Here is a 13168-nt window from a genome sequence, read left to right on the forward strand (position 1 = left end):
CAAATTTCAGCAATAGTTAGAGCAGGCTTCAAGACTACCCCCTCCATACACCCAAACACACACACACACACGCACACACACACACAGAGTTTGGAAACCACATGCAGCTTTTGAGACTTAAAAGATGCTCAAGGAAACAGAATTTGGTTTAGTGACCCTCTCAAATGCTTCTGTCTTCCAACTGAGTTTCATGGAAACTTTATTCAGACCTTGCTTGGTATCGCCTCCCTGGCTGACTGCCATCTTGCCCATCCTGAATTATGGTGTACAGTTGACTCCATTTGGCATGCCTTTTTTAAAAAAGCAAATAAACTGCAAGACTGCCTCACTGCCAACCCCCCAGCATCATACGCAACACCTCTGAGAACAAATGACCTCAACCCACTGTTCTCACTTAGAAAGACAGAACTATCTTAACTGACCGGTTTGATCCCTGAGGTGATTTCAACCACTCACAAACCCCCAGATAGCCATTTAATTCTGAGTCACTTCTGTTCTGGCCTAGTTATACACAAATAACTGATCAGAACAACTGTTCGTTGTTCCCCCTATCATCTGGGCTTCAGTTTCATTCTCTTTTGCACTGGAATAAAATATATCACATAAAAGTGCAAACCATTTCATGGGATGGGATGGAACATCCACTAACTATATGCCTGTTCACACACATGCCACACATACCTTGGGTCTGCAATACTCACTTCCTTACACAGAAAGAAAAAGGGGGTCCTGTAACTTATAGTATTTTGCATGGGGCAAAACATGAAAAGATGTATAGTATTCCTTATTCAACATTAAAAAAACCCTAAAATTGTTAATGTATAGGTCAAGTCCTAGACAGCAGGCAGTTGCTATAGAAGCCAAGTTTTAATCCTTTAATCTTCCAATTTCACAGAGTTTTATTAGCTTAACACTAGGGCAATATTTTTTTATAGAGTAACTCAAAGCTGATTGTCAAATATAGAACTCCAATTCCTTTTTTTTTTTTTTGAAATGCTGCACGCAGTCCTAGAAATGAAATGCATTCTTGTTAAGTTTTGAGAAGGTGAATATTTATCATTGATTTCTAGCTCAGAAAGATGGAAAAACAGATTTTGCATATGCTACTAATCAAAAACAGACTACAGGTTCTAAGTTTAAAACGTTTTCCATATGCCAGTTGAATTTAGGCCAACCTCTCTAACCACATGTCTTCCAAATACATGGACTTCTGCTCCTATAATCTGCAGCCAGATTGGCCAACATCTCAAAAGCCCTATATGTCTAGAGGTGTCAGGCCCAGCCCAAGAACGACGACGAGACCGTCCAGTCCAGTATAGTTCCTTTATTAGCTTGCTCCCAATAGACAGAATCTCACCAGACTAAACCTATGCTAAAGCAACTAGTGGATATACCCCGTGAGACTTTAGGGAGGAGCTGTCCTCATCCTCTTTGTCTTCCCACGTTCCTGCTGTGGGCTGAGAAAGCACTTGCTCTGGAATGTTCCCCGCCCCTCCTGATAACCTTGATCCTCCATTCCAGTATCTTCCTCGCTAATGCTATCCATTACAAGAGGGCACTAACTTCAAAAAGGCCATTTCTGCAGAGTACATATTATGGAAAACTTTCATAATATGAAAGTGCTGGGAAAGTTGTGGTAGTCCCACAATCATGCATTTAATTGTTTAGGTGCATGTCATTCTGACCACTTGTATAAGCAAAGATTATACAAGCCATCGATTTTATTTCTCCTCCTTTTCTTATTCATATGGATCTTCATTTCTTTAAAAGAAGAAGAAGGGAGAGGTTCACCAATTAGCGGTAGGGGATCAACATCTTCAGCTAAAAAGCTTCCTTAGATAGCAGGGCTGCATATAAGCCTGGGGAAATGGCTGTCAGCCAGTGTGAATTGACTGATTATGTGCCATCAAGTCAGTTTCAATTCTTAGCAACTACACAGATAGATTTTCTCCATGCTAACCGGGTCATTCAGGTCTTCCAACAGTGCATTCATACCCAATGTAACTGAGTCCATACGCTTTCTACTGGTCACCCTCTTCTTCTCTTTCCTTCCATCTTTCCCAGCATTAGACCCTTTTCAAGAGAGTCAGTGTAGATAGTGGTGCTATTATTCCATTCTATTATGGCATTATTTTAAAGTGGCCTTAAAATAGATTAGATTTATTTTAACATAACTTGTGTCCTCTGGAAATAAAGTACCATAATCTCCATCCAACACATCTGGACAGTACCACCTGTTCATCTTTGCTTCCATCACATTCATATATCACTTCATACACTGCTATTGTTCTTTATACTTTTCACCTCTTTTTTGAAGATCTCATCAATTCCATTCAACTACAGCTTCCTTCCTTCCTTCCCCTTCTTCTCATCCCATTAACTCTTTCTTCATCTATTGTTTTTACACTTTGATTCAGTGTGCTTCATTATTTTCTAGATGTTGTGAGCTGCTACATGCAAGAAAACTGGAATATCTCATCCATTAAATATATTTATTAAATAAAGCAATGAATAAGAAAAAATACAAGGTAAAAACTAAGAAATCACTGCTTATTTCTTTTTTATAATCAACATTTATTCTGAAAATGATGGAGGTAGACTGTATGCAAGAAAATATCAAACTTTAAAAATTTTAATAAATAAGTTTTGTCTAAAAACTGGGTGGTTTGATAACAAATACAGTAACTGAGCAAAGCCTTCCCTAGTCTAGCATACTTGGAAGGCAACATGTTGGGAATCCTGAAAGAGTATCCCTGTTCCCTGTTACTGTGATGTCTTCATATAAAGATGTATATTCCTATATATGACAATCTTACTAATTTTCTTCTTTATTGGGAGTAGGATGTACAGTTATGTTCTACTGCCACCTTCTGGATCAAAACAAAAGTTTAGAGTTCAATCACCCAAGAGAGTAGAAGAATACATTATACATGCCTTTCTCCCTTCCTTCTACTAAAGGAAAAAAAGACAAGGCAGTTGTTTTCATATTCTTTTTGGTTTGAGTTTTCTGTGAGTCCCCTGGACTGCTAGGAGGTCAAACCAGTCAATCTTAAAGGAAATCAACCCTGATTGTTCATTGGAAGGACTGATAATGAAGTGGAAGCTCAGATACTTTGGTCACCTAATGCGAAGAGAGGACTCCTTAGAAAAGACCCTGATGCTGGGAAAGATTGAAGGCAAAAGGAGAAGAGGACGGCAGAGGATGAGATGGTTAGATAGCATCACTGAAGCAATGAGCATGAAACTGAGCAAACTCAGGGAGGCAGTGAAGGACAGGAAGGCCTGGCGCAATATGGTTCATGGGGTCACGAAGAGTCGGACACGACTTAACGACTGAACAACAACAACAACAAATCCTAGTATCAAAGTCATGCATAAGAAAAACCAGCTCACTGGCTCTGATTTGCTTTGTGACTTGACTTCACTTGTGAAGCCAACTTTAGCTACTGAAAGCACTACTGAACACTGAACATGCATTGAATGTTGAATATAACCCCCTCTACACTCAGTGGTAGAAGGTGGAATGTATGCTTGGTTCTACACAAGTTGCTTCCATAACCCAGCTTCTTTTCAGCTAAGATACACATGCTGTGGCACAAGATATTACATGCAATTTTCCATGCCATTTGATATTTTTAGAGGAGATGCAATTGTGAAGATAGTTCTCTTGAGTAAGCAACTTGATAAAAGGAGGAGGAAGCTATTTAACCTTTCTACTACTACAGTTTCATTTTTTACATATCCTTTTTAAATGCTCTTTGGAGGGAACATATCAGTTCCTCCATGAAGAGACCCGCAGCTGGCCCAATGAGAGATTAGTTTGAATGAAAACAGTCCTAGAATTAATATCTGTCAGCCCCACTAGGTAGCCCAGACCAGAATATCAATTCCACAGGAAGACCAGAACCACATTTTATTGAGATTGGCTATAATCTTGCAAGTCTGATTGTGCTATACCTCCCCCCCTTTTTATACTTCAGTGAACTAGGGAGGTAACTTCCGAATGTTATCTTGTTTCCCAGGACTTACATAATGCTTCAGCTCCCTTTGCCTAGGTAATGGTCCTGCCTATTTCTGTCAAGGTGACCTCCCTTTCCCTCTACAATACCTTCCCCCTCTCCCCAAGTATTCTGCTTAAAACTCCAGCTTTCACAATTTCCTTTCCTTTAAAACAAAAATCTCTAGGACAGTCAACATCTTTCTTTCCACAATGTGCTTGACCACTCAACCACTAACCCAGTCAGATCTCTTGATTGATGCCTCTTGCAGGGCACAGTCACACAAACTGACCCAGAAGTTGTAGTTGTAGTAATGGCACCTCACCCAACCCACTTTTTCCAAGAAGTGACAAATATCTCATGAACCCTTGTATACAACGAACTGGCAAGAGTTCCTGATGCCACAGTCAGACCATCTTAGCCACTACAGGCAATCAGTTTTTTAAGTTGTGTCTTCTGTGCTGCCAGATTTTGGCAGCGAGTTATGTGATTGATTGTTTTTCAGTACTCTTTCCCCCAGCAATTAAGAGTTAACTGAGTCAATTGATCTCTCTTTCAGGTGTTTCTACAATATACTAGCTTTCCCAGTGACATAAAAACTGTTTGGAAACAGGAGCAATATGCTGACACACCTGCAGAAAACTGAAAATGTATAATTCTCAATGAATGAAAAAATCTTGAGAAACTGATTGAAAAAAATCTACTAATGTTGCTTTGCTTAATTAGAAAATGAACAACTTTGCAAGCTGCAACTGAACAAGCACTACAATATTAATTTCTCATTAATATTCTGCTGTTGCAATCAGTGTTTTTCTGGAGAAAGGGTTCTATGACGTAAATAATTTTGGATAGGGGTACATACCTCTTCCAAGCTAAGAACCACACTACAGACCATACTCCAATAATTTGGTAAGGCAAGGCCAAAGAACTGGCAAGGACAATTTGTTTTGGTTTCCATTTAAAATTCAAATGTAAGAAATACAACTTAATTAATTAATAATGTGTATTATTCAACAGTCATATATTTAACAATGTTCTATCACACTAAACATTACAATTGGGTGATTATTTTGGCAGCATTCCACAATCATAACCAAGGTTTTCCATGACTTGTAACCACATCATACAATTCTCTAGTTTAGGTGTTGTTCTGAAATATTTATCTTCTGAGAAAACTGGGAAAATCATACGTTACAGAGATACGTTTCACCACCCCAAAAATGACATTAATAGATTGCCCATACTCATCAATGAACAGCTAGACAAGATGGATGCCAGGTAACCCTGATAGGAACAGAAAGGCAATTGCAGCAATACTTTGTTATGGGAATAAAATTGAGAAAGTTTTACAAAGCCACTTAGGAAGAGAAGGGAACTTAAAAAAAAAAAATAGAAATATGTACTGCAAAGAAGATGCACACTATAGCACCAGAGAAGTGGACGTCTGTCAGAGAACATTTTGGTACTCAAAAGGTGCCTACAGCCTGTTATATATGGCTGGGCTCTGATATTATTAGATTCTGAGATGTGAAAAACAGTCAGTCTTCCTTCTGTTTGCCTGACATTAATGAAGAGAAGTCTGACTGCAGAAGCAGCCGTTCCCCTTGGCACCATGTTTTGCCAGAAAGCATCAGGTTCTGCTTCCTGAAATGGAGACAGACAGGTGGTATAGGAATTCAGGGATTGCTGAAGCTTTATAAAGCACATATGGGGGAAAAAAAATCATATTAGGAAACACCATCTGGCCCAAGAAACCAAGGCTTCTTTCCCTGCAGTTTCTTTCCAAATCTTCTTAATTCAAGGCTATGTCTGGATTTACAAATTGCACTAAGCCAGAATGTGGCTTATGGGTTTATTTTGGCATGTTGTGGGAATCCAGTCACTCTGGTTTATATGCCATGCCTTATGATTTATGAATGACTCCAGACAATTATGATTTTGTAAACCATCAGTGGTTCAGCACAATGTATATGGTCCAACAAAAATCCAAGATTACATTGAAGAATTTGCAGGACTCAGGGAAATGAGGTGGTCTGGCGACTCCAAATTTCAGACTGTATTATCATGTTAACTGTTTAACATGTATTTCAGAATGGATTATATCTCCTTATGGTTTTATTACTTCCATGGAATGGATCCGTTTGCCAGAGGGGTTGCAAAGATACATCCAGGCTGACACACATAGATATAACAATCCATAAGAGATCATTCATTATTAAATAACCTACTGAACGTTTTGCATAAATACAGGAAAACAGTAAGTCTGGACTTTTTCCTTCTTACTTTGTTATGAAATGTTTATTTTTACAAAGATGAAAGCTCAAAGAAATTTGCTCCTTGGAGAGATAATAATTTGTTTAGATTGCAACCTTTTATTAATAGGACAAAGATAAAATTTCTTGAGTCTCTTACTATACAATGCTCTTGTACATTTAATTGGTTTCAGTATCTTCAAATAAGCAGTGCAACAATGAAGGAATTACAGAAAAAGAATATTGAGAAGTTTGACAGAATTTGAAAACCGTAAAACATGTACCACTGATCATTTGTTAGGCATGATTTACAGACTATTAGTGAAGTATGCCTCAGAATCCAAACAAGTTAAAGACTGTATGACTAAATGAATCCTGAAAATGAATATAGCTACAGAGATGCAACAGTGGGAGTTTCAATGGAAGAAGAATTTTAATTTACTTTCAATATCTAAATTTACTTAGAATTGGAATGTTTTACCATTGGTATATCACTCCAGTTATGACCCCTAAAACGAATAAATTTTTCTCTTTAAAATGATGAAAAAGTAATGAGTGAGCTTTTCCTTTTTTTCCTGTATGTTGGCAATTCTGTAAAGCTCAACAATACTGGAAAATGATTCACTGTTGTTTAGATGTGTTGTTTATCTGCCTGTATTTCTGTATCTGTATCTGATTCCCTTTTTTGTGCTACTTTTTTCTTATATTTTGAAATAAATAAAACGAAAAATATTGGGGGAAAAATGGTTAAGGACAATGAGGGAACCCAGCTTAAGTGTTTGCACTGAATTAAGGTCTAAAAGGTTTCAGGTTATATGCTGGTGGACCCAAGGCTCGCCTTCATCTTTGAATTATTACCACTGTCAAAATGCCATCAGAACATCACAGCTGTTTTAATAGCTATTTGGTAACATGATAAATAGCAATGGAAGAAAATCATAGTTAATATGGAGCAGTGTTTCTCAACTTTAAGATGTGTGGACTTCAACTCCCAGACTTCCCCAGCCAGCTTGAGAAACAGGTTGAGAAACACTGATCTGGAAGTTCAGAGTACAGGAATTTGCTTTCTGTATGGATTGAAAGAATCAGAGACAAGAACCTGTTGAGCCTGTGCAATCCAGCACAGAGTAACTTTCTCCGTTCTCAGCAGTGCTCAGTTCGCCTGTCGGGTCCATGTAATGCGCATATCACTCACAAACTATCAAATGTTGTTCATGATAGTACCCTAAAGTAATACTGTCAATAGTTCTTATGCATCTTTACCATTCTTAATCAGTTTGATGGAAATGGATCTGCTTTTGCCTTATCCCCCAAAGGAGAAAATGTTGAATGTGAAATGTAAAAATCTCAACAGATGGGATTCTTATCCTAACCTTACTTACAAGATGGATTAGAAAGTTGTATGAGCCTCCTGTTTTTCACTGTACAATAATCTGCTCCCTGGGCTTCACTTTCTCTGGCTTCCCACACTTCAAATTAATCCCAGTAGAAGGTATCTTGAGGGGATTCCTCTTGTGTGTCTTTTGCAGTGACACCAAGAGGTGTAACAGGGAACAAAAAATGACAGCAGCATCTGCCAACTCATAGCAACAAAATAAATTCAAGAATGCCATCAAGGTAAAGATGAAAGAATCTCCAATGAGGTTGAGAATCCAAAGCTGCTTTCACAGGAGAAAAAAAGTTTCAGCAGAAAGATTTCAGTACAAAGAGACTTTAAAGCAACTAATTCCTCAGGTGCAAACAAAACATTCATCCCACTATAACATTTAAGGTTATACGGTTATTTTAAATATAAGGTTATTTTAAAGGTGTTTATACTTTCTTCTGAAACAACAAGGGAATTTCATAAAGTGACACCTTGAGACTAATAATCTGGCCAATGATCACTAACAAATAGTTCATACATCCAATTTTCACACTCTCCTGGGTTACATTATTTTTGCCATGAGAACAGTAAATTCCCTAGTTGTTTAAGATTGCAGTACTATGCTAAGGCGCTTGGGGTCATTAACCAATAAACCTAATGGTATGTTGTTTTCTGAATGAACATTTATAGGATTAGGCTGATAGCTAGGTAGCTATTCCCCATTCTGTTGGCTCTCAGTTGTCATTTCTGTTCTAAATAAAAGTTGTAGATGTTTCATTTAACCATCTGTTGATAAGCATTCTTTATGAATGTAAAGACATTCAATGAAGCTAAATGGAAATAGGCTCAGGACTGAGAAAATATAGTATTTATTCATACAATCTGGAATTTTTATAGCCATTAAGTGAATGATGTATACAAGGAGCCAGTTTAATTTCTAAAGTTTAAATCAATGGCTAAGTGGAATTTCATGTATGCAGGCAGTAAACTCTAAATAGGCCAAGTCATCACTTTGTAAGCACTTGAATGGCCACTCCTTGAAACTGCTGGGTTGGATATACTTAGTTTAATTCAACAAGCCAGTTCTTCACAGGTTTAACTCCTCTGTGTAAGCAGATAAACAGGGGATAGATTAGGAATTTGATCATCAAAACATTGACATAAATAGCTTTATTTCAGATCCATAAAATATATAGAAGAAACCAGAGTACATGTTCCAAATGAAATCCAAATTTCTCAACATTGTGATGAACTGCATAACTACAACACACATAGGAAAAAGCCAGCCAGAGTCTCTCTCTCTCTCTCTCTTTCTCTCTCTCTCTAAATGAATAAATATAAGATGGGCAGCTACATACATTAAAATAAATAAATAAATTTATCTGTACACATGAACGTATGACAATGATATGCATAAAATGTATTTTTATTAAATTCCATTAAAATTCTCATTCTAAGAAATATACTGTATATAGAAAATTATCCATTAGAAATGCCCATCAAAACTCATACAAATATTTATGTAGATACCCATCTAATTCATGTTGTTGCATCTATCATTTGATCCCAAAAAAAGATATGGCTTTTTAAGAGTCGTAAGTAGGAGCTATCCTGGCACCCCTGTGCACATTCAAACTTCTCCTTAGACCTGAATCCAAAGCACTACACAGTCTTCTAGTATGGAGGGCTTGTAGGCAGCCACAGACCTTGTAATGGTGAACCCAGGATAAAGCCATGTTTTGTTAAAAGATGTCCCTTCTGCTCTGAGAGATAACTCTGATTGCTTATGGTAGAATGGAAATACTAGAATGCAGCAATTTCTTCTCCTTTCAGCAAGGATACAGCAAGGGAAATATGTATTGAAAGTACAGGAGCAATTTCCCATTAATTCTTCCTTTTTGAATAGGAGCCTGCTTTAAAAATCTTATCTCCTAAGTGCATAGTTCTGCCTCAGAATGCAATGAAAAATAGAGGAAACCACATGTATATAGGAAGAGATAATATGAAAAAGATGAGCTTATATTATCACACACACACACACACACACACACATAGACACCCCAAAAAATAGTGAATTATGAAAGCTGATGCTAGGCTGGACAGGGCTGAATGGCTGCCAAAGTCCATGAACCCTGAAACGAGTCCATTAAACCAAGCAGCAGACTTGGTATGATCCCAAATCCTTGATTGTGCCTGCTCTTTTCCAGATGAAATGGGATTCATTCTTGTGAGAGCTATTGCCACAGTTGTTTAAAATTCTTCAAACACACTTATTTCAGCTACTTTGTTCCAGTCTGCTAAGGATCCAGGACCTCCTTGCAGCCCAAGCGCACGTCGCACATTGTGCAGAGCAGTGCTATGCCCAGCAACGGCATCCTCACCCTTGCTGCCTGCTCTTGCTTCAAGCTCTATTTAACAGCCATCACCTTCCAGCAGCCCTTGGTTAGGAACAACTACTCCACCTCCCCAAAACTCTGTCCATTTGCCGTGTGAAACTCTTGCTTGTTGAAACTTCACTCCCTTGTGACTCAAATCTGCTGACAACCTTGGTATGACACTCTGACTCTTGGACTGTGACTCAAGCTATGCCTTAGTTTGCTCCTTTGAATTCTGATGATTGGCAAGCTCTTTCAGGCAAGCTCTAAAGATTCTTGAACTCTGAGTATGTCCGTGTGCTTCCACATTTTGCCTGCCACTCCTCGTCCTTGACTTTGTCCTTCCCCAAGTTGTTGACTACTGTGCCCCCCTGTGAGAGCATGTCTGACTTGAGACAGGACATTTCCAAACCAGACACAAAAGCAGCCCACATAAGCACATTACTAGAGTCATGCCTGCATTGGCATTGCAAGAAATGTTAGGTCTCCTTGACTCATATGATTTGGTCTTGTCCAGCCACAGCTCCCTTTTGATTTCAAGTTACAGCATATGTTAACACAGTCCTGTGTAAAAATATAGGACTTAATTGTAATGTTGAATTATATTCCTAAAAAATGAAATTTGGCATTTTATGAAGAGCTGGCTTTATCAAGCCTGTGCTTCAGAAAAAGGAATAATTTCCCATAGATGAAAAGAAACATAATTCACCTAATGTTAAAGAATAGATTTCAGATAAGTGTTTATTATCAATTTTAGAAATGTCTTTAGATTTTAAAAATGAGAAAGTGGAGCAATATGTTTCTATATGGGCTAGGTTTAATAATAGGTTTAATGCTTGAATTAATCTTATGTTATTAATATAATAATCATAATACATTTATTTATTTATTTATTTATTTATTTATTTATTATTTATTTATATTTCAAATTTGTCACCGCCTATCTCACTACAGAGCAACTCTGGGTAGAATAATGCTAATAATAATAATTTTAAAAAAAACTTGTATGCCACCCGACTCTTAATGACTCCGGCTGATGTTGATAATAATGAATTTCTTTCTCTTTCTTCCAGTTCCTTTTTTCCTCTTATGTTTAGTTTGCATTATTTTTGTTCATTATATTTCATTATATATTTTTCATGCATCATTTTTGTTCATTATATTTCATTAATAAAAATAAACAAATGAACATAGTTACGCCTCAAGGTTACCAGCACATACACAACAGTTTATTTTCCAGAAAGGGTCAAAGTTGGCATAGCTACTGATCCACTCTGTCAGCTCAGTCAGTGATTCCACTAAATAGCAGGATGGGCAGTATCCTGACAGAATCACCATCTATCTCAAGTTCCAAGAATGAGGTACACACACTCAATATGAACCAGTGTTCTCCGTACTTTTCTTACTATATGTAGTAAGAATGAACTAATTATTAAAGCATAGAAACTTCGAAGTCCACATACAGGAAGAAACAATTAGCAGACTGGGAGCAATGTTTTCAGAAGTAAAAAATCTTTAGATGAAAAAAGTATTGAGGAAGACAACCAAAAACGATGCCAAAGTAAGAATGACTATGCTGAATTGTTGCAAAATAGTATGTGTCTTTTGCGGAGCTAAACAGAAGATGGGGAAGACTGTGGAAATGGATTGTAGCATTCTGGAAAATGGCATTTGCTGGTTAGAAGTTTGAAAATAATACTTCAAGCTGCAACATTTTGTTGTAAGTGCCATCTGTATCTGTGAATAGTTCTAAAGAATTAGAACAGCATTTTATCAACCATTAATTTGTCTAGCCTTTCGTCAACTCCTACTTGTTCACTTGAAGCAATCTCCTGGAATTCATGACCCTCTAAGGAAATCCAAAGGCATCAAACTTTAGTAATAGAAGATTCCATTGTAATCATCAAATAACTTGATGGTTATAGAATGGTTGATTCACTGAAGCTTCCATCATGGCCATGGTAGTTGTTAGTTCCAGCTAAGAAACTATAGTAGTAGGCCCTTCTGAAGCAACTTTCCACAAATGATAAAAAAATGAAATGAATTATCCAAGACATGAGTGTATAGCAACTTAAAACAGTTCCCATTAAAGTTAATAAGAACCAAATATCTGAGCTTTGTTTATGATTGCTATCTATATTCCTTAAGAATATTTCCATTTACCATAATCATACATTTCTGAATAATTCTTAGGATTTAATGAAAAGTGTAAAAGCCACATGAACTTTTCTAAATGTTGAAAACTTGACAATGCAATTCTTCACTCAGAACTAAACCTTACAGTGTCCAATATGTCTTATTCCCAGGCACAGGATTTATATTTGATTAACAGGAATGTAGCTTAATATAGGAGGACTATAATCCTTTATGACATAGTGCAGTCAAATATGACATTAAATAAGGAAGAGCTTCCTGAAGTTGAAATGCATTATGACTTCATGGACATGCCCATGTTCTTTTCTTAATACATTTATTCATGAAATTTATGTATAGCTTCAATCCAGATGGACTTTAGGCAATATACAGATATAAATTCTAATAAAGCAATAATACCATGCAACCATAACGGTAACCAACAAGAATAAAACAAGAGTAAAAACGTGTGGCAGCCATGACCCCACTAATCCATTCCAAAAGCCTTGTAGAAAACCATTTTTTACAAGCTTTCAATAGATGATGAGAGTGGGAGTCACCCTTACTTGAAGAAGTCGGCTTTTCCAGAGGACAGGAGCTCCCACAGAGAATTATCTTCTGTCAAGCCCCTCCCACTGCACTTCATGACCTTCAGCAGACATTCTTCAGCTATCAGAATGTCTCTGAGAAAGGTGGTCTTCTAGATACTCAAACCTCAAACCATATAGAACATGTTTTGTGTACCCAATACATGCAACATTTGGGATTCCCAACAGCCTAGATGTCTCAAAATAGCAGCTAATATTAAACCATGTATCTAATTTGTGTCACCAGACTAATAGTGAAGATGCAAAATTATTTCCAATAAAGTTTATTTACTTCAAAAAAATTATACTCATCTGTATTGTAGTCAAGAAGAGTAATGAGACTCTCTCACCTCATTTGTTCATTAATTTATATGTTTATCTTATTTTAATATTATGTGCTTCAATAAAGATAGGCACTACAGAAAGAATGGAGAAGTAGAACTTCTCTAGATGATTA

General features: G+C 37.0%; 1 protein-coding gene across 6 annotated transcripts in view; it reads right to left on the reverse strand.

Annotated features, from left to right (window-relative positions):
• OXR1 (oxidation resistance 1) overlaps positions 1-13168 on the reverse strand; it is a 270118-nt gene that overhangs the window by 167423 nt on the left and 89527 nt on the right. The gene's annotated exons all lie outside the window — the stretch shown is intronic.

Source organism: Python bivittatus, unplaced genomic scaffold (assembly GCF_059951505.1).
Source record: "Python bivittatus isolate LINGU-HERP-01145 unplaced genomic scaffold, Pbiv_v1 ctg000590_np1212, whole genome shotgun sequence".
NCBI classification, from domain to species: Eukaryota; Metazoa; Chordata; class Lepidosauria; order Squamata; family Pythonidae; genus Python; species Python bivittatus.